This window comes from Capsicum annuum, chromosome 1 (assembly GCF_002878395.1).
Source record: "Capsicum annuum cultivar UCD-10X-F1 chromosome 1, UCD10Xv1.1, whole genome shotgun sequence".
NCBI lineage: Eukaryota > Viridiplantae > Streptophyta > Magnoliopsida > Solanales > Solanaceae > Capsicum > Capsicum annuum.
Genome location: NC_061111.1, coordinates 57173213 through 57197283, shown reverse-complemented (window position 1 = coordinate 57197283; position 24071 = coordinate 57173213).

Sequence of the window (24071 nt, the reverse complement as noted above, 5' to 3'; positions counted from 1 at the left end):
AGGTTTGATGTCTCAACCTACACTGGCTACGTAGTTTTGGAATGCAAGGATTGCTTCTAGAGATCACACCCTCTACTGGTAGGCGAGCCCCCATCCTTGGGTTCACTTGGTGTTGAATCCTACTCTCAACAGAAAGACGCTGAACTGAGTATACTGAACTAGACTGGAATGATACTGATCTTACTGAGTTTTCCTGAGTTCGGTAACTAACTTAGTTCTATTGAGTTCTGTAACTGACTTAGAGTACTACTGATCGTGACATGACTGAGATTCTGTAACTGACACTGGCTCTAGGAACACAACTAAATTATCGAGTATTAAATACCCCCAGGACTTGATAGCATGAAAAATAAAGCATAATGTACTCTTGAAAATCATAACAATGTATACTTGTCCATAGTTCACTCATAGAGGCATTTAATCAAACACTTGTAATGCATCTACTTATACATGAATGGGGAATGCATGCTATCATGTTATAATGACACTATTTCATTCACATAGGCATTTTATCAAACACATGGGGAGCATGCTTAGGTTATACAATAATCAAAACATATAGTTACTATGGCTACACCAATCAATTTGCAAATTGAAGGGTTTATCACGAAGATCATGTAATTCAACACATACAATGATTAATTTCATAAAACCATGTAATTTAATCATGGACTAAAACCCAACAATAACATGAACATGAATTAAATTCAATTCAAGCATGGAAGTTCATAATTCAACAATCTTGTATTTTGAAAACAAATTTGTGGACTCTATGGGAGAAAGGAACCCATAGATGAACACCTAACATACCTTAATTTGTGAGTTTCTTAAAGTTCTTGGTAAATCCTTTGAGATTGCTCTTGATTTCTTGAAGCTAGGGTTTGGCCCCTTTTTATAGAGAATGACTTAATATTTGAATAAAGTGAATAAATTATGAGATAATGGGTTATTTAGGGGTAAATTTTGTGTTTAGACTAATTAGGGCCGTGGAAAAATACTTATTTACCCCTGGGAACGACTTAAAATTTCATACTAAAAAACACGATTTTGGGCCCTGGCGCGATGCGCTGCTATTGCTCCAAGCCACTGGAAAATAACAACTAGGAATGTGGCTGGTGACGCGATGCGATGGAATCGCATTGCAATAATGGATGGGACCTAGAAGCTCGGCGTGACGCGGTACAATCGCATTGGCTCACTGGAAATTGACAAATGTGAAAATGAGCTTTGGTGCGATGCGCCGGTATCGCGGTACCTCACTGGAAACTAACAATTGCCATTTTGGCTTACTCCGTGATGCGCTACTGTCCTGAATTACGGTGTTTAACTACTGAAACTTAAAATAGCCATAACTTCTTACCCAGTTATCGTATTTAGGCAAATTTTATATCATTGGAAAACTAATTCAATTTCCTACGCAATGGCAGGCTCTAAACTAAAAAATACTAAAATTTTAAAAAATTTCATATTAGATAACTTATGAACTGAGAGTTAAGTTAAGCTTGAGAAATACGGGGTATTACAGAATATCAAAAAGAATACAAGCTAACTATAGCCTAACTGCGCACCCCATAAACCCAAGAAGGCACAAACAAGAGGAAATAGCCCAACTGAGCCCCCATAAGCCCAATGAATGCAATCAAGAGAGAAATGTTGACAATAATAATTATAAAGTCACCGACCACTGAAGCCATATCTGAAATCTTTTCATACAATAAATACCGGACTTGAAAGGGATCCTTAATATAATAAGTTAACCATAAATTCCGAAATCAAACCAATCTTTAGTATCACATGTGCCATACTCAAATCAAAAACTTATTATCATAAATAAATAGCAATTACTAGACTTGAATCGATTTTTAAAGTAAATATAGGTTACAAAGTCAAGTCAAGAATAGAAAAGATGTCTAAATCATCCTAGGGTCTAAGAATATATATATACATATATATATACATATATATATATACACATATATATATATATACATATATATATATACACATATATATATACATATATATATACACACATATATATATACATATATATATATATATATAATGATGAAAGAAGACCTCTTAGATCAAGAAGGAGCTAATTAAGATATTCGACCTTAAAGAGGGCTGACGGTGCTGCTACTAAACCCCAAAATTTCATACTAAGGTGATTTCTACCCAAAACCTTGACTAAGGTTTTCAACTTTTACTTCTAGGTGTTAAATAATTCCTATGACAATAATTTAACGGGAAGGAGGAATGAGTCAATTCTACCTAAAAAGGTCCTCTGACTGGCTAAATATTCTAAATTTTCACTAAACAAGCAACCAACCCCTAAATTTCAATCCAAATCTAGCACAATATCATAATAAAGTTCGATTTATGAGGAAAGTAAGTATAGCCTACCTGGACGCCAACGAATGCTCGAGAAATTTCACTCTATTAGAGATTTTTCTTCTAAAAAGCCTCTGCATAAGGCCTTACTATAAAAATAATGATTTACATATAATACGAGAATAATGATAATATCCATATTGCATATAAATGCTCCGAGTTCAAAATTGAGCTAATTAAATTCCATGTGAGGCTCGCTTGCAGAATCACAACCTTGGAACAACCAAAATATCCCTAAGATCTGGGATCATTTACCCTAAAATAGGTGAAATTCGAGTACAATTACACCCTTAAATCAACCCACAAAGTATTAGTAATTTTTAGTTTAAAGTGGAGAACTAAATAAGAAATTAAAGAAAACTTATAATAATCCTTGATGAGAAAACATCTCCACGAATTCTCCAACTCACCCCGAACACCCATGTATCGATCCTCCCACCTTCTTATCTTTTTAGGGCATTAATAAAATTTGGGACTTGTAAAATAAAAGAAAAGTTAGGTTTGACAACTATATATACTATCAGCGGTCCCTTCATCGAGATCACAGGACCCCATCGCGAATGCAACCCTCAACCTAAACTACCCTTTGCAAATGTGGAGACTAGCCCGTGATCGCGATAGCCAATAAACTTGGCCATTGCAAATGTGGCCAAGGTCACGCGATCGTGATAGCTATTCACCTTGGACTTTGCAAACTCAAAGGCTATTTTTGCCCCGCACCAGTTAAAGATTACTCCAAAAAACTTGGCATTTTCCAATCAAACCCTCAGGATTCATTTAGAAACCCGTGAATGTAAATAAACTATATTAATCTACTTAATTTGATATTTCTGACTCAACGATGTCATCAAAATTTTCATCTAGGTTTCTTTGATGAAATATGGGTCCCATTAGTTTTTTCTAGCCTAAAATCAATATTTTGGAGCTGTGAAATTGTTGAAATTATCATATGAGGCCCTTAACATCAAGTTTAGGCCCGATACCCAATCCTTAACAACTAAAACTTTAAAATAGGGAATTGATTCTAAAAACTAAATGAATTGCTCTGTAATTGAACTGTTAGCTCCAGCAAGTCATAAATGAGTTGGGAAGGCTATGAAAAAGCTCTAAATAACAAAATACTATGGAATTGTAGAAAATGACCTAGAGGGTCATTACGATATCCACTACCAAAAGGGCTTTCGTCTGCAAAATTAAAAAATTAAGGTGTATCAGAAGGCTCGAATAGGTGGGGATACTGGATCCACTCTCACTCTCGATCTCCTAGATAACCTTCTCAATTGGATGGTATGTTCACTGATCCTTAATCACTGGAATATCTCTAGAGCGTAACTTCCTAATATTTTCGGCCAATTGAGCATTGGCTCTTCCACGAAGGTCAATCTCTCATCCAACTGAATTGAGTCCCACCGACGCATATGAGAATCATTTGAGATATAATGCCTCAACATAGATACATGGAAAAATGGGTGAATAGCTGCAAATTCTAGGGGAAAGTCCAACTCGTAAGCTACCTCTCTAACTGTCTGAAGTATCTCAAATGGACCAATATACTTAGGGCTGGGCTTGTCCCTTCTTTCGAACCACATCAAGCCTTTTATAGGAGATACTCAAGGGAAAACTTGGTCATCAACTCTAAACCTCAAGGCATAGAGTCTATGATAACATAACTCTTCTACCTACTATGAGATACCCTTAACCTATCATGAATCATTCGGACCCTATCCAACGACTCGCAAAGTAAGTTCAAACCACGGGGCCCTATCTCGGAGGTCTCAAACCAACCTATCAAAGATAGACAATGCCTACTATAAATGCCTCAAATAGTTCCATATCAATATTCAAATGAGAGATATTATTATAGGCAAACCCTACTAAGGCTAAGTATTATTTCACTGATCTTCAAAGTCCAGAACATATGCACCAAAGAATATAATTAAGAACCTGAATTGTCTACTCTGACTTTCCATCAAAAGTGGGGCTGAGATCAATCTGAGTACTCAACTCCTCCTGAAAATTCCTTAGAATCTAGAGGTGAAAACCTAGCTTTTATATGAAAAAATAGATATAGGTACTCCATACAGGGAAACTATATCATAAACATTGATACGAGAGAGCCTCTTAGATATGGGTACTCCATACAGGCAAACAATATTATAAAAATAGATACAAAAGAGCCTCTCAGCACTTTAAGACATTTGAATAGGTATAAAATTGGGCGATTTGGTCAATCGATCTATAATGACCCAAATGCTATTTGAACCACGAAAAGTGCGAGGAAACCCACTAACGAAGTCCAAGATAATTCACTCTCACTTCTACTCAGGAATAGGTAATCTTTGAATCAGGACACCAGGTCTATGATCGTGTTCTTTACCTGCTGACAACATAGGTAACAAACTATGAAGTCTGCTACATCTCTCTTTATTACACTCCACTAGTAATGTTTCCTTAAATCTCTATACATCTTGGTTGTACCAGGGTGAATAGAATATTTGGATCTGTGAGCCTCCCACAATATGAAATTCATTATGTTTCTAACCATAGGAACAAAAATATGCCCATCATATCTCAAAATACCCTCAGAATATGAGGCAGCCCTCTTGGACTCACCCTTTATAACCTAACCATAAATGTCACAAAGTCTACTATTCTTAAACTGGTGACTCTGAATTTGCTTGAACAAGGTATACCTAGACTCAACACTTGTAAAGATCCTTATGAAGTCTGCAATATCAAGTCTAATCATCAAGTTGGATAAGGACTAAACATCCTAAGCCAACGACAACTCTAAAACTAAAATGAAGGCCAAGCTACCTATACTTACCGAACCTTTTGACCAAGGCATCTGCTACCACATTCACCTTGCCTAGATGATATAAAATAGAGATATCACAGTCTTTTATCAACTCCATCCATATAAAGCTCAAATTAAGCTCTCTTTTAATCATAATGTACTGAAGACTATAATAGTCAAAATAGGTCTTGCAATAAACACCATACACGGGGTGCCTCTAAATCTTGAGTTCAAATACTACAACTGCCAACTCCAAATCATGAGTAGGGTATTTTGTCTCATGGACCTTCAGTTATCTCGATGCATAAGCAGTAACTCAACCCTGATGCATTAGAAAACAACCTAAACCACCACCAGAAGCATCATAATATATGATTAACCCTGGCCCTCAACAAGAAGAGTCAGATTAGAGCTAAAGTGAGCAAGCCCTTAAGCTTCAAAAATCTTGACTCACGCTCCTTGGACCACTGAAATAGAACCTCCTTTCTAGTAACCTGGGCATCGGCACTATGATATTAATAAAACCTTTAATGAACTGCTTGTACTGACCTTTCAAACTAATAAAGCTATAAAACTTAGTCGAAGATGTAGGTCCTCCCTAATAAAAATAGCCTTGATCTTTGATTAATCCATAATAATCCCATCCTTAGATACTATATGCCCTAGGAATGTAATAGACTCGAACCAAAACTCACACTTTGAGAATTTGGGAAAACCCTATGATTTCTCAAAGTCTACAACACACTCTTCAAATGTTGCTCATAATCCTCCCTACTCCTTGACTAGATAAGGATGTTATCAATGAAAACAATCACAAAGGAGTCGAAATACGGCCTAAATACTTGGTTCACCAAATCCATGAATGCAGATAGGGCACTGATTAGCCCAAAAGACATTACCAAGAACTTATAATGGCCATAACGAGTCCTAAAAGTTGTCTTAGAGATGTCCACCTAAAATATCAACTTATGGTAACTGAATCTCAATCAATCTTAGATAACACCATCACTCTCTAAAGTTTGTCAAATAAGTCATCAATACGAGGCATAGATACTTATTCTTCATGTAACCTTATTCAGCCTCCTGTAGTTAATGCACATAAGCATAGAGCTAACCCTTTTTCACAAAAAAGATAGGATCAACCCAAGGCGATACACTCGGCCTAATAAAATCCTTCCCAAAAAATCATGAAGTTGAGCATTCAGCTACTTAAGGTCAATAGGGGTCATATAGTAAGGTGCCATAGAAAGAGGCTGGGTGCCCATTCAAGATCAATGACAAACTCAATATTAAGGTCAGAAGGAAAGTCAAGTAGATTGGTAGAAAAACATTAGGAAAATAAAAAACTATAGAACAAAATCAAGTATTAGACTTTACGCTTTAACATCATAAATATTATTAAGATAAGACTCACAACCTCTAGATATAAGTCTCCTAGCCCAAGAAAGAGAAATAATCCCCATTGGTGCGTGACTAATAGAACCCTGGCACACGATCGAGGGAATTCCAAGCACGGGTAATGTCATAGTCTTGGCAAAATAATCTAAGACACATGGTAGGGGGATAACTAGTCCATCCTAGAATCACATCAAAGTCCATATCTAACACAATAATATCATCCTGAGTATAACTCTAAAATGGTCATAACACATGATTTATAAACCTGACCACTACTAAAAAATCACTAACGAGAGTAGATATACACACTAACACAATTAAAAACTCCCAAGACAAATCTAACTATGGTGCAAAATATGAAAACACATATGATAAGTGGATACCAGATCAAATAAAGCAATAGCTGCCTAGAAGCACACTAAAATCATACCTATAATAAGAACATCCAAAGACTCTATCTTTAGCCTACTAATATGAATGACCTTACTTGCCATCTAGCTGGGTGCCTGACCGACCACTTGTCCTACCTGTTCGAGGGCCTTCTCTAAATCTCTAGGGATCACCGTTGTGACCCTACGTACCACGTGTCCTAATCAGTACTTTGCACTACAAGCATAACTTTCCTATGTTTGGGACACTTTCTAGAATAATGGTCGAAGAACCTAATGTGCCATGATTTCATGGTATTTTTGATGCTTAAAACTAAAAATTATGCAAGTACTAGGTCTTTTTTGTTAGACGTGATGTGCTTTTATGTTTGTTTTGTAGAAAAAAAGAGTAGAAGAAAAAGAGGAGAAAAATGTTAAAGTGTTGTAGAGGCACCCACTTACAGGCCATAAGTAGGACTTACACTCATCGTAGGTCCTTTGATATATTGGTTATGATACCTACAAAGGCTACTTATGGGGTGTAAGTGGAACCTATGACCCTTTTAGGTACTCCCTAAGTGGATGATATAAAATTTGGCGTTTTCTTTAAGACCTACGAACCCACTTAGGGTCCGTACGTAATACTTATAATTCGTACGTGGGTCCGTAGATAGGTGCCGACTTAGTTTTTCTATTTTATTTTGTTTAGGATTTTTAGGGTTTTGATGTATTCTATAAATAATCCATTGATGTATTGTTATTATTTTTATGCACTCTTCATAATTGCAACATTATATTGATACTGAGATATACCTTTGATATCGGAATCTGTGTTGTTGGTACTTATGACTTGAGATTAATTTGAGATACTAGTTTTCATTCTTAATTTACTATAAGATTATTCATATGCTTTCTTTCATGAATTCTATGGGTGTTCTTGCAAAAATGAGTGGCTAAACCTCCTAACTAGGATTGTGGGAACCCTGATGGAATAACGAAGTAGAGAATGTGCAAAGTATTTCTTGATTGATGTTCTCACATGCATTATGATTTTTTAAAAAGATCACAATATTAATTTGAAGCTATCAAATTTTATCTAATTAACTTAAAATGCAAAAGAAGATAGTTGATTTGGGATCGTTAATAAGAAGACATTCTGAGACTCAAAAGGAGTTGAGTGAAATTCATCAAAGGTATTCAAAATATTGTTGGTAATACATATTAGATTCTTCATACAAGGCATCGATATAGTTGGATGAGCACGATAAGTCTGCAATGTTAGGAAGTCAAGGGGAACATAGTCCTCGAATTTATCTCATATTGATTTCATCCTAAATTGATCAAGATTTGTTACAACTACTACTATTTTCACAAAATTCCCAATTTACTTTCTGCACTTTCTAACTAATTCAATAAGTTCTTGATAAGGATTTGGCCTATTCTCTGTGGGTTGGATTCCAACCATTGTTGGGTTCTTAATTGATAGCGATCGAATTATATTTCTTGGAGGTGTAATTTTGGGAAACATCAAATTTTTGCATCATTTTTGGGGAATATGGTATGGATTAATTGATTGAGATTGTTGGTTTTCATTTTTCTACTATTATTGGGGTGTATGCCGGTGTATTTACAGTACTCAGAGTCAAGAAGATCCCTTGATCCCACTTGATATTGAGCTAAAACGGACCTTACAACAAAATCATAAGATAGAAGGGCATGAGCAAGGGGTTCATAATGACCTAAATCTCTTGAATTTTCTACCTCCATATGATGTTCAAGAATCAGCTGTGCAAACCACTACTCAATTATTAGTTGAAGAGAATGCAAGGAGGGAAGCTGCTCAGCATACAACTCAAGATAATAGAATAAGACAGGAAGTAGATCTTTGAAAAGTACTAGATAGAGATAGATCTAAAAGGGATAGAGTTTAACCACCCACTTATCCATACTTACTAGCATGTGATAGTTCAGAGGAGAATTTGAGGTATGTTGAGCCTATCAAGATAGGAGCTATTATTCTTCCTATGCTACCCTAAGGGGTGATGTTTGGTATTACGAGTGCTATGATTTAGTTGCTAAACTAAAAAGTGTGTTTATTGGTTTACTGACAGATGACGTAAATATGTAAATCATGAATTTCATTAAAATTTACATTTCGTATGATTTATCTGGGGTGAGTCAGGAAGCTTTGAGACTTAGGTTATTTCTTTCTCTCTTATAGACAAATAGATGTTATAGTTAGGGGAAATATCTCGTGGGTCCATCAGTAATTGGAATGGGTTATGTTAATAATTCTTGGAATGATTTTTCTCACCTTCTATAATGCTGTAGTTGAAGGATGAGATTTAAAATTTTAGGTAATTGCTTTCAAAGGCATTGTATGAGACATGGTTGAGGTTCAAGAAGAAGTTGATGATTGTTCCCAATCATAGAATTTTATGGAGTAATTTTATTGAGATATTCTATAGATCCCTCAATGCTAACACCAATGTTGTTGCTAATACTATTACTGGTGGGGTTTTTATGAGCCTTTATTGAAAGCTAGTTGTAGAAATCTTAGACCGAGTGTCTAATACCAACCGAAGGTAGCATACTCAAAAGGTAGAAAGGGGAATCGATACTTATGCTATTGGTGCTTCCAGTGAGTAAGGATTCATAGATGAAATAGTGGCTCAAGAGGTTGCATAGCTGAGGATGGAGATTGGGTTACTTACTAAGCAATTTGCAAGTATGAATACTGAAAAAGTGAATGCAGTGGACATATATGGTAAGTATTAGACATGCTGAGTCTGACTCTGAGGAGAAGGCTAAGTATTTTCACAAAGAGATAATGGGGTTTTGAGACAAGGGCCAAGGTTCCAATCAGGACTCTTGGAATTCAAGGTAAATAAATCAAATTCAAAATTTTTTTAGGGATAGGTATAGGGATCAAAGTAGAGAGAGAAGGTAACTGGAGAAGAAAAAATAATTATAAGGAAAAGAGTGGTGCATATGTTCCACCTTAAAATTGTGATGTTGATTTGAGGATGGAAGCTTTGCTTGCAAATCTAGTTTAAGGGTTCAAAAAGTCAAGAGAGTTTCCTTAAGGAGATTCAGACAGATGTTTTAGGATTGAGCCAAAAGGTAGAACTACATACTACTATGACTAAGCAGCTTGAGCCCCAATTTGGACAGATGTCATCAACTTTAAATCAGCATCAATCAGGCACTCTTTTGAGAAACACTATTCAGAATCCAAAGAATGACAATCACTATTTATCCATTACCACTTGGAGTGGTAAGGCTATTATTAATCTTTCTACGTGGTTGTTGATGAGGTAAGGAATGATACTATTAATATTGATGATGCACCCAAAACCGAGACTGAGAAATTGGGGAAAAATTATGAGACATCATAAAAATTAATGGGTATTAAAAATAAATTGAGACTAATAAAGAAAAGGGTAAGGAGGGGGAACCAATTTTTAAGACCATTCCATGAACTGCCCCACTTTTCCCTCAAAGATTGAAGAACAAGCAACAAGAAAAAAATATCAAAAATTTACATTGATGATGAAAGAATTATATGTGAATATCCCTCTTGTAGAAGCATTAGAGCAGATGAATTATTATGTAAAGTTCATAAAGGACTTAGTGATGAGGAAGAGGACGGTGAGTTTGAGCTTTCTGGTAATATACACCATTGTAATGCTAATGCTTTCCAATCTCTGGATGAGAAGAAAGAGATCCCAGATCTTTCACTATTACTTGACCTATTGGGTTTCAAAATTTCTCATGAGCATTGTGTAACTTGGGAGCTAGATCTGATGCCACAGTTGTGAACAAGCAGTTGGGGTTGGGATCACCTAAACCAATATTGATGAGATTATTGACTGCCGATTGGACTGTGAAGAAACCAATTGGTATTTTGTGTGATGTTTTCGTGAAAGTATCTTTCTTCATATTCCCAGTTGATTTTGTAATTCTTGACCATAATGTGGATTTCAATATTCTTTTTATCCTATGAATCCCCTTCCTAGCCATGGGTAGGCCATTAGTTGACATGGAGATGGGACATATAAAATTCATGCTTAATGATGAACAAGTTACTTTTAATATGTGTCATTTGATGTGGCAACAAAAATATATGAGGGTGGTTTCTATGATAGATACTATTGTTAAAAATACACTGATTTTGCCTATTATCGAGCGACTTGGTGTAGAGGCATTAGAAACCGTGATCATGAACTTTGACATCGACGACATTGATGAGTATGATGAGATGGTTAGTGCTCTTATTGGTAGAGGATATTTTACTTATGCACCAAAGAATTCATATTTAGACTTGAAGAATAGAGTGACTCTACCAGCTCGTCCATTTATTGAGGAGCCACCGGTCTTGGAATTGAAGGCCCTCCTTTCTCACTTGCATCATGTATTCTTGAGGGATAATAATACCTTGTCGGTTATTATTTCTATAGAATTAGTTGATACACAGGTTGGGTCCTTGATCTCGATATTTTAGAGGTTTAAATGGGCCATTGGTTGGACCATTGAAAATATTATTGGGATTCCACCCAAAAATTTTAAGCATAAAATTCAACTATAATTGAAGTGTGTGCCTAGAATTGAGCATAAACATTGTTTGAATCCACCTTTGAAAGAGATGGTGAAAAAAGATACTATCAAGTGGTTAGATATAGGTGTAGTTTACCCTATTATTGACAGCAAATGGGTGAACCTGATTCAGTGTGTGCCTAATAAGGGTGGATCACTATTGTCCTAAATAATAAGAATAATTTAGTACCTATAAAACTAGTTACGAGATGGAGAGTTTGCATGGATTATCAAAAGCTAAGTACGTGGACGCAGAAGGATTACTTTTCTATGCCATTCATGGACCAGATCTTAGACCATCTTGTAGACAGAAAATGGTATTGTTATATTGATGGTTATACAGGGTATAATCATATTTATATTACCCTCAAAGACCAAGAGAAAACTATTTTCATATGTCTATATGGTATGTTCACGTTCAAGCAGATTACTTTTAAACTTTTTAATGCTCCCACAATCTTTCAGTGTTGTGTGATATCCATCTTTTTTATATGATGGACGATACTATAGAGGTATTTATGGATAATTTCTCGACCGTGGGTGATTCTTTTGATGATTGTTTAGCCCACTTGATCAATGCACTTTAGTGATGTAAGGAGTGCAACTTGGTATTGAATTAGGAGAAGTATCACTTCATGGTGAAAGAGAGAATAGTTTTAGGGCACAAGATTTTGAAAAAAGGGAATAGAGGTTGATAGAGATAAAATTGACGTGATTGAATAATTGCCTCCACCTATTTTGGTCAAAGGTATTCAAAGCTTCTTGGGTCATACTGGGTTCTATAGGCAATTCATTAAGGACTTCTGAAAAATTGTAAATCCTTTGTACAATTTATTGGAGAAAGAGGCGAAGTTTGTAGTTTGATGATGCTTACCTCAAGGACTTTGAGTGCCTAAAAGAGAGGTTAGTTTCTGCTCCTAACATTTTGTCTCCAGATTGCTCTCTTCTATTTGAGGTTATGTGTGACGCCAGTGGTGTGGACCTAGGCACTTGTAATACCCTATAATTCCCTAGTTAAAATTAACTCTCAGTCCATGAGTTATCTAATGTAAAATTTTTGAAATACTTAGTATTTTTCAATTTAGAGCCGACCACTGCGTAAGAAATTCAGTCAACTTTCCAATGATATAAAAGTCACCTAAATTCGATACCCGAGTAAAGAGTTAGAGAAATTTTTGTGAAACAGTGTGCCACCTGGTACTTCAGCGCGTCACAGAGGCAGTCCAAATGGCAATTGTCATTTTTGAGTGAGCCAACGTGACACCACCGCGTCGCGCCACTAACCAATTTCAAAATTATTACTTTTCTAGTGTTGCTTCGTGGTAATGGCACATTGAGTCAAGGCCCAATTTCCCATTTAGTGAGGCACCACAATGGTGTCGCGTCACGTCACCAGCCCAGTTCTCAATTGTCCACTTTCCAGTGAGCCGACGGGATTTAATCGCATCGCGCCGGGGTGAAAAATTGGGATTTGCAACTTTCGTTATTTAATTTCAGGGGTTGTTTGGTCAATTCTCAAAACCCCTAATTAGCCTAAACACGGGATTTACACCCTAAATAACTAATATCTCATTATTCACTAACTTTTCTCAAGATTTAAAACATTCTCTCTCAAGAGGCAAAAACCCTAGCTTCAAGAATCAAGGTCAATCCTCAATAAATCCTCCAAGAACCTTCATGAACTCTTCTTCTCAGGTATGTTAGGTGTTCATCTATGATATCATTTCACCCATAGAGTCCAAGAATCCTTTTCAAACATACAAGATCTCAAATTCATGATTTCCATGTTTGAATTAGATTGAATTTATGTTCATAATATTTGTTGGATTTCAAATCCATGATTTAATTGCAAGTTTCATGAAAATTGAATAACATGTATGATGAATATGTGAATATTTTGATAAACTCTTGAATTTACAAATTGATTAATTTATCATGATTCTCATGTGTTGGCCATTATCATGTAAATAATCTATGCTCCCTAAGTGTTTGATAAATTGCCTATGTGAAGTAAATACTAGAATCACGACATGTTATTATGTAGTCCTAATCATGTACAAGCTTATGCCCTACAAGTGTTTGATGAAATGCTTATGTGAATTGACTAGTGAAAGCATAACATGTTATTATGTGATCTCATTCATGCACAAGTTCATGTATATCAAGTGTTTGACAAAATATCTAAATGAGTGCATTGTTAGCAAGCAAGTATTGTTATGCCTTTATGATTATGTTTTGTCTTTTTTTTATGCTATTGAGTCCTTGGGGTATTTAGTACTCGACAATTTATCTATTTAGCTAGAGCCAGTATTAGTTATAGAATAGTATCAGTCATTTCACGACCAGTAGTACTCTCAGTCAGTTACAGAACTCAGAAAAACTCAGTAAACTCAGTATTAGTCAAGTCCAGTTAAGTATAATTAGTTTAGTGTCTTTCAGTTGGGAGTAGGATTCAACACTGAGTCAACCTAGGGATGGTGGCATTCCTGTTAGTATAGGGTTTGACCCTTAGTAGAAATCCTTGAGTTATAAAACTATGTAGCCAACATAGGTTGAGATGACTTCTTTCTAGATAAGAGTTGCCACACCTCTCATAAGTTTTCCTATTAGTGAGGGTTGACAAAATGTCATCCTATTAGTTAGGGTTAATTCATAGCCAGTGTTAGTACCCATGGCACGATATTAGCACCCTTCCAACTAGGGTTATAGGTTGGATCCCAATCAATTCAGAGAGGGGCATGTCAATTAGATGATTATCTCCCACAGTTTCAATTTCAGTCTCAGTTTAGAATTTAGTTTATTTTTACAAAATTAAGACTGTTAGACATAGTCACTCAGTATCAGTAATTCATTTATAAGTAACCTCAGATATCAGTTACTCAGTTATCAGAACTCAGTACTTAGCTTTAGAAAAGCTCAGTTATAGTATACATATATGCATAGTATTACATACTCAGTATTTACAGTAGTTTTAGTTATCCATTACTTTCATATTCAGTTACTTTATATCATTCAGTCAGTTACTGTTCATGCATGTGAACCCTTGCATTTAGCCTTACTTTATCTAGTATACCAGTACATTCCACATACTGACGTATACTCTTTCTTTGTGCTATGATGTCTCATATCATAGGTTTGGATGCTCAGGTTCCCAACAATGCTTAAGAAGATATAGTTAGCAGTCAGATATTTAGTAGTGAGTCCTCATATATCTAGGATGTGCTTTTATTTTAGTACTTTAGTTTATCAGTATTTCAGTAGTTAGAGTTAGGTTGGAGCTTGTCCCATCAACTCGATATTCAAACAATTCAGTTAGAGGCTTTCAGACTAGGCCAATTCAGATAGTGTTTAGTTTTCAGGTATTTCTACCAGATGTTATTATTTATTAGTATTTAGATTTTGAACCTTATGGAAATTCATCTTAATTTTGCATTTATTTAATTATTATTATTTAGTTCTTACAACAGATATCAGTCATGGGTTAGCTTGTGATCCCTCGGGACTATAAGTACCGTGTGATGCTCAGGATGTACTCTCAAGCATTACAAACTTGGTATCAAAGCCTAAGGTTCAACAGAGTCCTAGGGAGTCTGAAATTCACATCTAGTAGAGTCTTGTGCATGGGTGTGTAGCACGCCACATTTATGGACAAGAGGCTATGAGATGTTTTAGGAAAAGTTTACCTTCTTTCAGTATTCATATTATGCGAGTGAGCATGACCTCAAGCTAAATTCTCAGTCTAATCCTTTTCTTCCTTCTAGTTACAGAACATGCCTCCTAAAAAGACTAACAAAAGAAGAACTAGAAATCAATCAGCACCTCAGTCGGTTCAGGCAGATCCCCTGGATGAGCATGTCTCCCACGTAATTTAGAACTTTTTTCACTACGTTAACTTATTCAGTAGTTGCTAAGAATAACCTATAAGCTATAGTCCTATCTAGGCTTGGGGTTCATACTTAGGATAGCAAGGGGGAGAACTATGGTAAGAAAGATAGAAAGAATAAGAGAGTTAGAACAAATGGTTTTAGGCCCAGGTTAGAGTGTGGTAACAGTTTCCAATTCCTTCAAAAATTCTCAGCCTCAAATCTTTTTATAGCTAGCGCTCCAGTGCCAAAGTTTAGAAATATCAATCGAGATAGCACGTCAGATTCTAAGTCTCATGGTAGTATGAAAAGAGGTCGAACCCACCCACTTTTCTAGAAATATGGTAGAAATTATCTGGGTGTGTGTAGGGCTAGAAGTGAGTGACGTATACTTTAGATGTGGTAAGCCTGGCCACAAGATGTAGGAGTGTAGAGTAATGTCTCAGAGGGGAAAAGATTTGAGCCAACAAGGTCAGTCCAACCATCCTTCAGCTCAGTCTAGTCTCCCGAACCATCAGGGTGCCACTTTCAGTGCCACCAGTTGAAAACTCCCAAACAGGATTTATGCCATTCAGTCCAGACAAGATCAAGAAAGTTCTCCTGACATGGTCACTGGTATGTTACAGATCTTCTATTTACATATTCATGCCTTATTAGATCTAAGAACTTCTTTGTTTTTTATAAGTCCTTGCATAGCAGTCAACTTTAAAGTTAGACTAGAAATCTTAACAGAATCTTTCTTAGTGCTTACCTCAGTGGAAAAATCTATTCCAGCCAGATGAGTATATAAAAGTTGCTCGGTTACAGTATTTCAGTAATCTCTTTAGTTGAGTTTAGTAATAGAGTCGTTTAGTTTCAGTTTCTTGATGAACTAGTCCTTGAATGAAGGGGGTAGTACCTCAGTTTTAGTTGATTTAAGTTTGAATCTCTAGATTAAACTAGTAGAAAGAGAAGTTGAGAATTCTATATTAGTCAGTGCTGAGGTTACTATATAATGATTGTTGGGGCAATATAAAGCTAAGAATCATATATTAGAAGGAAGTATTAGCAGTGGACCTTACATTATTAGTAGTAGTCCTTTAGAATGAGTTTAGTGTTTATAAGCATTGTCATATCTCAGACTCTAGAGTAAAGTGGTCTTAGCTCAATTTAGAGTTTATTAAGGGGTTCACAGACTTAGAATAACAACTTTAAGCTAAGGGGGAGATGGTAGAACAAGTAATCAAGTCAAACTTTCAAATTTTAGTAGTAATGCCAGTATGTGTAGAGAAACAGCGGGAGAGGTTTATGCCCAACCAGTCCTTACCTCAGTACAAAGTTTTACACTTCAGCTATTACGATATCTACTCATGCCTTACATGTCAGCTCTATTATCATAGTTCCTATTCGTGCACATTATTGAAAATAATGTACATTTACAATTTTTAGTATACGGAGTTCTAGTTTTCTCAGTAGTACAAATCATGTTCCAAGAATATAGAAACTCCAAACTTAGGTCATGTAGCTCATGACTCATGTACTCATGCCTTACAGTATGCTCAGTTTCCATGACTTATGCTATACTCCTAATGATCAATTAAATTAAGATTTATTTCATGTATATCCTCAGTCTAGATCTCTTAATAAATCCATGAGGTTGATATTATATTTCTCAGGCCTCAGTTAAGTGTCAAGTTCCGTACAATGTCCATTCGTGGTTTAGGTCCTCATGTTTAACCTTCAGTGAACTCTCCTTATTAAATGATGTAGTGATAAATAGTTGCTTAGAAGGGAGAGAGTAGATGTTTCATGTTAAAAAAAAATTGTCATATGCTAGTTCTACATGAGGCTATAGTTATAAAGATAGGCTTGAATGTCATGTTGATGTGTAAGTGGCTAAATACATTTTACAGATTAGAGTAGGCTTGAACATAGTGGAAGAATTCAGTCCAGCTCAGACCTCAGTAGGTAGAGTTATTAGTGCCCATATTATAAAATTTTTGCCATACCGTGGCTTCTTATTTAGATGTCTTATTCAGACCATGCCAAGATTCCTTATCCCCACTAAAGTTATTAGAACCTTATAGGAAGAGTGTCAAAGAAATGCTCCAGTTAAGTATAAGTTTTCAGTATGAGTTAGTCCGTAAAGCTAGCAATCTAATTTAGTAGTCAGGCGGACAAATTCAGATGGTTTGCCATCTTTCCATCTAGTTGTCCTATCCTAAAATGGAATATCCTGGTAGTTGCAAATTCATCTCAATTTATGTATCATGCCCCAGTTTTAGATCTCAGATATTCAATCACGATTCAGTCTGTAGCTACCTTGGAATCATTCTAGTTTTTCCTTAGTATCTCAGCCAAGTCAGTATTCTTCAAGGGACATAATGCCCCAAGGGGGAGATGCACGATAACCCTCGAGCTTTCATGTCCTAAACCTTTCAGTTTATCTTCATGCAACATGATCTAGTTTGAAATAATGGGTACTCATAAATTGACTCTCTCATTCCAATCTCAGCCGTATGACCATTCCATGGCATTAAATGTATTCAAGAAGTTAGTTTAGTTCTTGGTATTCAATTCATATATCATACTTCAGAATCAATAACGTTCTCATTTTCTCATTCATGCATGTCCAGTAAATAATCTCAGGTTCATTAGTATTCTCAGCTTAAGGTAACAACCTTTCTTAGATTTACTCAGTTCCATGATTCAGTTACAACTGTAAACATGGTATTCCCTACCGTTACACGTTCAGTCATGCATTCATGAATCAGTTCAGTCATGTATTTTATGCATCAGATATACATGGTCAGTATGTAAACTTAGCATATTGGTAGTTTCAGTCATGTAGTCATGCTTCAGTTGTGCATGTCAATGTTTAAACTCAGTCTATCAGTGTTCCTCAACTTAATCAGTCTTATTTGAGGATGAATATTCTCAAAGGGGAGATATTGTAATACCTTATATTTCCCTAGTGAAAATTAACTCTCAGTCCATGAGTTATCCAATGTAAAATTTTTGAAATACTCAGTATTTTTCAATTTAGAGCTCACCAATGCATAGGAAATTCAATTATCTTTCCAATGATATAAAATTCTCCCAAATCTAATACCCGAGCGAAGAGTTAGAGCCATTTTTATGAAACAATATACCACCTGGTACTTTAGCGCATTGCGGAGGCAGTCCAAATGTCAATTATCATTTTACAGTGAGCCAACACAACACCACCGCATTGCGCCACCAGACAACCACCGCATTGCGCCACTAGATAATTTCCCAATTATCACTTTTCCAGTATTGCTCTGCAATAATGGCACGTCGCGCCAAGACCTAGTTTCCCATCCAATTAGGAACCACGATGGTGTCGTGTCACACCATCAGCCAATTTCCCAGTTGTCCACTTTCTAGTGAGCCGGCATGATTGTACTGCATCACATCGAGGTAAGAAATTAGGATTTCTAGCTTCCGTTATTTAATTTCAGAGGCTGTTTGGTCAATTCTCAAAACCCCTAATCATCCTAAACATGGGAGTTATACCTAAATAACCTAATATCATATTATTCACTCACTTTTCTCAAGACTTAAAACATTCTCTCTCAAGAGGCAAAAACCCTAGCTTGAAGAATCAAGGTCAATCCTCAATAAATCCTCTAAAAACCTTCAAGAACTCTTCTTCTCAGGTATATTAGGTGTTCATCTATGGTTTCATTTCACCCATAAAGTCCAAGAACCCTTTATAAATATATAAGATCTCAGATTCATGATTTCCATATTTGGATTAGATTGAATTCATATTCATGATATTATTTAGGTTTCAATCCATGATTTAATTGCGAGTTTCATGAAGATTGAATGGCATGTCTGATGAATATGTGATTATCTTGATAAACCCTTGAATTTACAAATTGATTGATGTATCATGATGCTCATGTGTTGGACATTATCATGTAAATAATCCATGCTCCTTAAGTGTTTGCTAAATTTCCTATGTGAAGTAAATAGTGGAATCATGACATGTTATTATGTGGTACCAATAATGTACAAGCTTATGCCCTACAAGTGTTTGATGAAATGCTTATGTGAATTGACTAGTGAAAGCATGACATATTATTATGTGATCCCATTCATGCACAAGTTCATGTCTATCAAGTGTTTGACAAAATGTCTAAATAAGTGCATTGTTAGCAAGCAAGTATTGTTATGACTTTATGATCATTTTATGTCTTTCTTTTTATACTATCAAGTCCTGGGGTTATTTAATACCCGACAATTTAGTTATTTACCAAGAGCCAGTGTCAGTTACAAAATAGTATCAGTCATGTCATGACCAGTAGTACTCTCAGTTAGTTACAAAACTCAGGAAAACTCAGTAAACTCAGTATCTATCCACTCCAATTCAATATAATCAGTTCATTGTCTTTCAGTTGGGAGTAGAATTTAGCACCGAGTGAACCCAGGGATGGTGGCATTCCTGTTAGTATAGGGTTTGACCCTTATTAGCAATCCTTGAGTTGCAAAACTATGTAGCCAACGTAGGTTGAGATGAATTCCTGCTAGATAAAGGTTGACACATCTCTCATAAGTTTTCCTGTTGTGAGGGTTGACAAAATATCTTCGTGTTAGTTAGGGTTAACTCATAGCCTGTGCTAGTACCCGTGGCATGGTATTGGAACCCTTCCAACTGGGGTTATAGGTTGGACCCCAATCAGTTCAGAGAAGGGAATGTCAGTTAAATAATTACCTTCCACAGTTTTAGTTTTAGTTTCAGTCTCAATTTAGAATTCAGTTTAGTTTTATAGAATTAGGATTATCAGACATAGTCACTCAGTATCAGTAATTCAGTTATTAGTAACTTCAGATATCAGTTACTTAGTTATCAAAACTCAGTACTTAGCTTAAGAAAAGCTCAGTTATAGTATACATATATGCCCTGTATTACATATTCAGTATTTACAGTACTTTTAGTTATCCATGACTCTCATATTCAGTTACTTTATATCATTCAGTCTATTACTGTTCATGCATATGAACCCTTGCATTCAAAATTACTTCTTCTAGTATACCAGTACATTCGCTGTACTGATGCATACTCTTTCTTTGCGCTATGATATCTCATATCATAGGTTTGGACGCTCAGGTTCCCGACCGTGCTTCAGCAAATCTAGTCAGCAGTCGTATATTTAGTAGTGTGTCCTCATCTATCGAGGATATTCTTTTATTTTAGTATTTTAGTTTATCAGTAGTTCAATAGTTGGAGTTAGTTGGGGACTTGTCCTATCAACTCCATATTCAGATAGTTCAGTTAGATGCTTTCAGACTAGACCAGTTCAGACAGTGTTTAGTTTTCAGATATTTCTACCAGATGTTATTATTTATTAGTATTTAGATTTTGAACCTTATGTAAATTCAGCTTAATTCGGTATTTATTTCAGTATTATTATTTAGTGCTCATAACAGATATCAGTCATGGGTTAGCTTATGGTCCCTCAACACTGTAAGCATCATGTGATGCCTAGGGTGTACTCTTGGGGCATTACAGAACTATCCTAGGTCAAAGAAGAAAGAAAATAGTTTATCCTATCTATTATGCTAGCAAAGCACTCAACCCTACATAAAAAAATTCTATGATGACTGAGTAAGAGTTTCTTGAAGTGGTATTTTCTTTTGAGAAATTTTGGTCCAATTTGATTAGGACTAAAGTCATTATACATACTAATCATGCAACTTTGAGGTACCTGATGGCAAAGAAAAATATAAAGCCTAGGTTTTTTCGGTAGGTACTATTGCTTCAAGAATTTGATTTTGAGGTCAAGGACCAGAAGTGTACAAAGAATCAAGTTGCAGACCATCTATCTCACCTAGAAGAAGAGGCGATGATCAAATTATAGGATGAGATTGAGATTGATTATATTCTCTAGATGAGTAGGTTATGGTAGCATCAGAAGACTTAATCTTCTATTTTGCTGATTTTGTAAATTATTTGGCAAGTGACCTTATCCCAGAAGACTTGTCATTTTAGTAAAAAGTAGTTTATGCATGAAGTATAAAAGTTTTATGGGATGAACCATTATTATTTTAGGTGTGTGCAAATGGTGTGATTTGGGTGTATTCCTGAAGTTGAGATGATGCACATTCTTGAGGCTTGTCAATCGTCCCCAATTAGGGGTCACCATGGTGGTACATGCACGACCCATAAGATCTTGAAATGTGGTTACTATTGGTTGACGATTTATTAGGATGCAGATGACTATGCTCATCCATGTGACCAATGCCAGCTCAAAGGAAATATCTCGCAGAAACATAAGCTACTTATGACACCTATTCTTGATCTTGATTTGTTTGATATGTGGAGAATTGATTTCATGGGCCCGCTTGTGAATTTGTATGGTATGAAGTATATATTGGTGGTAGTTGACTATGTTTCTAAATGGGTAAAAATTGTTACTCCTCCCAATAATAAGGGATGTAGTGCCACAACATTCTTGAAGAATATTTCTTCTCAGTTTTGTACTCCATGAGTCATTATTAGTTATGGAGCGTCCTATTTCTGCAGTCATCTATTTAAGGTCTTGCTTGAAAAATATTGTGTCAAACATAAGGTGGAAACACCTTATCATCCACAAACAGGTGGGCAAGTTGAGGTCTCCAATCGTGAGATCAAGTCTATATTGGCAAAGACTGTGAATACCAATTGGGCTGATTGGTGAAGAAACCTAGACGATGCACTTTGGGCTTACCGAAAAGCTTTTAAAAATTCCATAGGTACCTCTCCATATCAGCTTGTGTACGGTAAGGCATGCCACTTGGTGATTGAACTTGAGCACAAGGCACTATAGGCATTGAAAAAGCTAAATTTTGAGTGAAGTGATGCTCTAAATCTGAGAATGAGTAAGATAAATGAGTTGTATAGGTTCTAGCTCTGCGCTTATGAGAGTTCTGATTTGTAAAAGGAGAAGATAAAGTTGTACCATGATAAGAAGATTGGAAAAATAGTATTCCAGTCGGGTGATATGGTCTTGTTATATAATTCGAGGCTTCTCTTGTTTCTTGGCAAGTTGAAGTTTAGGTTGTATAGATTATTCACTCTGGTTAGAGTATTTCCTCATGGTGCAATTAAGCTGAAACGAGATGGATAATCCCTATTCAAGGTGAACGGGCATCGTGTTAAACACTATATGGGAGTATGGAAGAGTTGAAGGTTTGAGATTATGTAAGCCTTGGCCAAGTCTGAGTAGCCAAAGTAACTAAGTTATGCTGCGATGTTAAATTAGGCACTTCATGGGAGGTAACCCATTGGCTCGTTGGTGAAGTCTGAGTATCCAACATAGCCATGTCATGCCGCAACATTAAATCAAGCACTGCTTGAGAGGCAACCCAAGTATTACTGTTCACTTTGTTTTTTGTTTTGTAGGTTAAAACATGGAAGAACGCCTGAAAACTGGTAAGAAATTACAAAATTCAGACAAGTCCAGGTAAGTGGACCTATGATCCTAGTTACGGGGTTTATAGGTCTAACCTACGATAGGTAAGTGATGTTGTACGTGTTAGAAAAAATTTAGGGATTTTTTGAGTCTCTGAAGTTGTACTTGTGAACCCATTTAATAGGGTTGTAAGTACAACCTATGACCCTATAAGTGGGGTCATAGAAATCAGAGGAGAAAATAACTTGCAGGTCCTACTTAAGGACCCGCTTATGGGGGCCGTAAGTAGTACTTACGGGCCATAAGTGGCCCCGTAAGTTGAATAAATTTAGGGGTAAAAATATTAAAAATCTCGGTCAGGCCCAATTGAACCATCCCAATCCGACCCTACCCCTTCCTTTTAAACCTAAAATCGACCCTTATTACCCCACTTCTTCAAAATTTAAAACTCCTTCTCAATTTAAAACTCCTCACCTTCCCTCTTAAACTATTTCTATAACCTCCTCACTTGCACATAAAAGTTTATCAAAGTAGGGCTATTTTCATTTGTTCTTCTTCTTCTACTTCCAAGAATCTTCGAATCCAGGTAATAATTTTTTGCTCCATCTAAGTAAAAATATGTTTTTAATCATTCACCTTGAGATAATGCCTTATATGGCCCTGAATTTATTTAAGTGTCATAATTCTTGAAAATTATGGAGCTTAAAATTGGTTAAAATTGAATTTGTTGTGTGATTCTTGTGTAGGAAACCTGTGATCATATAATAAACTAAAGTTGAGGTTGAATAATGAGATGAAAACCTAAAATATATGTGCAATACTTATGAAAATTAACTTGATTCATGTTGTAGTGTTCAAACTTGGGCTAAAATTAAAAATATACACTGTTTAAGGATAAAATTGTTGAGAAAAAGCTGACTCGCCCTCAGGGGGTAGTTACAAAGCCACTTATGGGCCTTGTAAGTAGTACCTATGATGGCTTTCTATTACTTACGAGGCTACTTACAACCCCCGTAAGTACTACCTACAGCCCATTGGTTGCCCCTACCTTGGGTTATAAATTTTTTAGATATTTTATTCCATTATTGTGTTTTAAGTACTAACAACTACTTTTTTAGGTACAATGACACCCAAAGCTGTGAAAAAGAAGAAAGTTCAGTCCATGCTACCAAATGAGTATCCTAAATGAATAGATCTATTGAGGAGTATCTCGTGAGATTGAATAACATATCATTAGCCCCATGACAAACTCTGG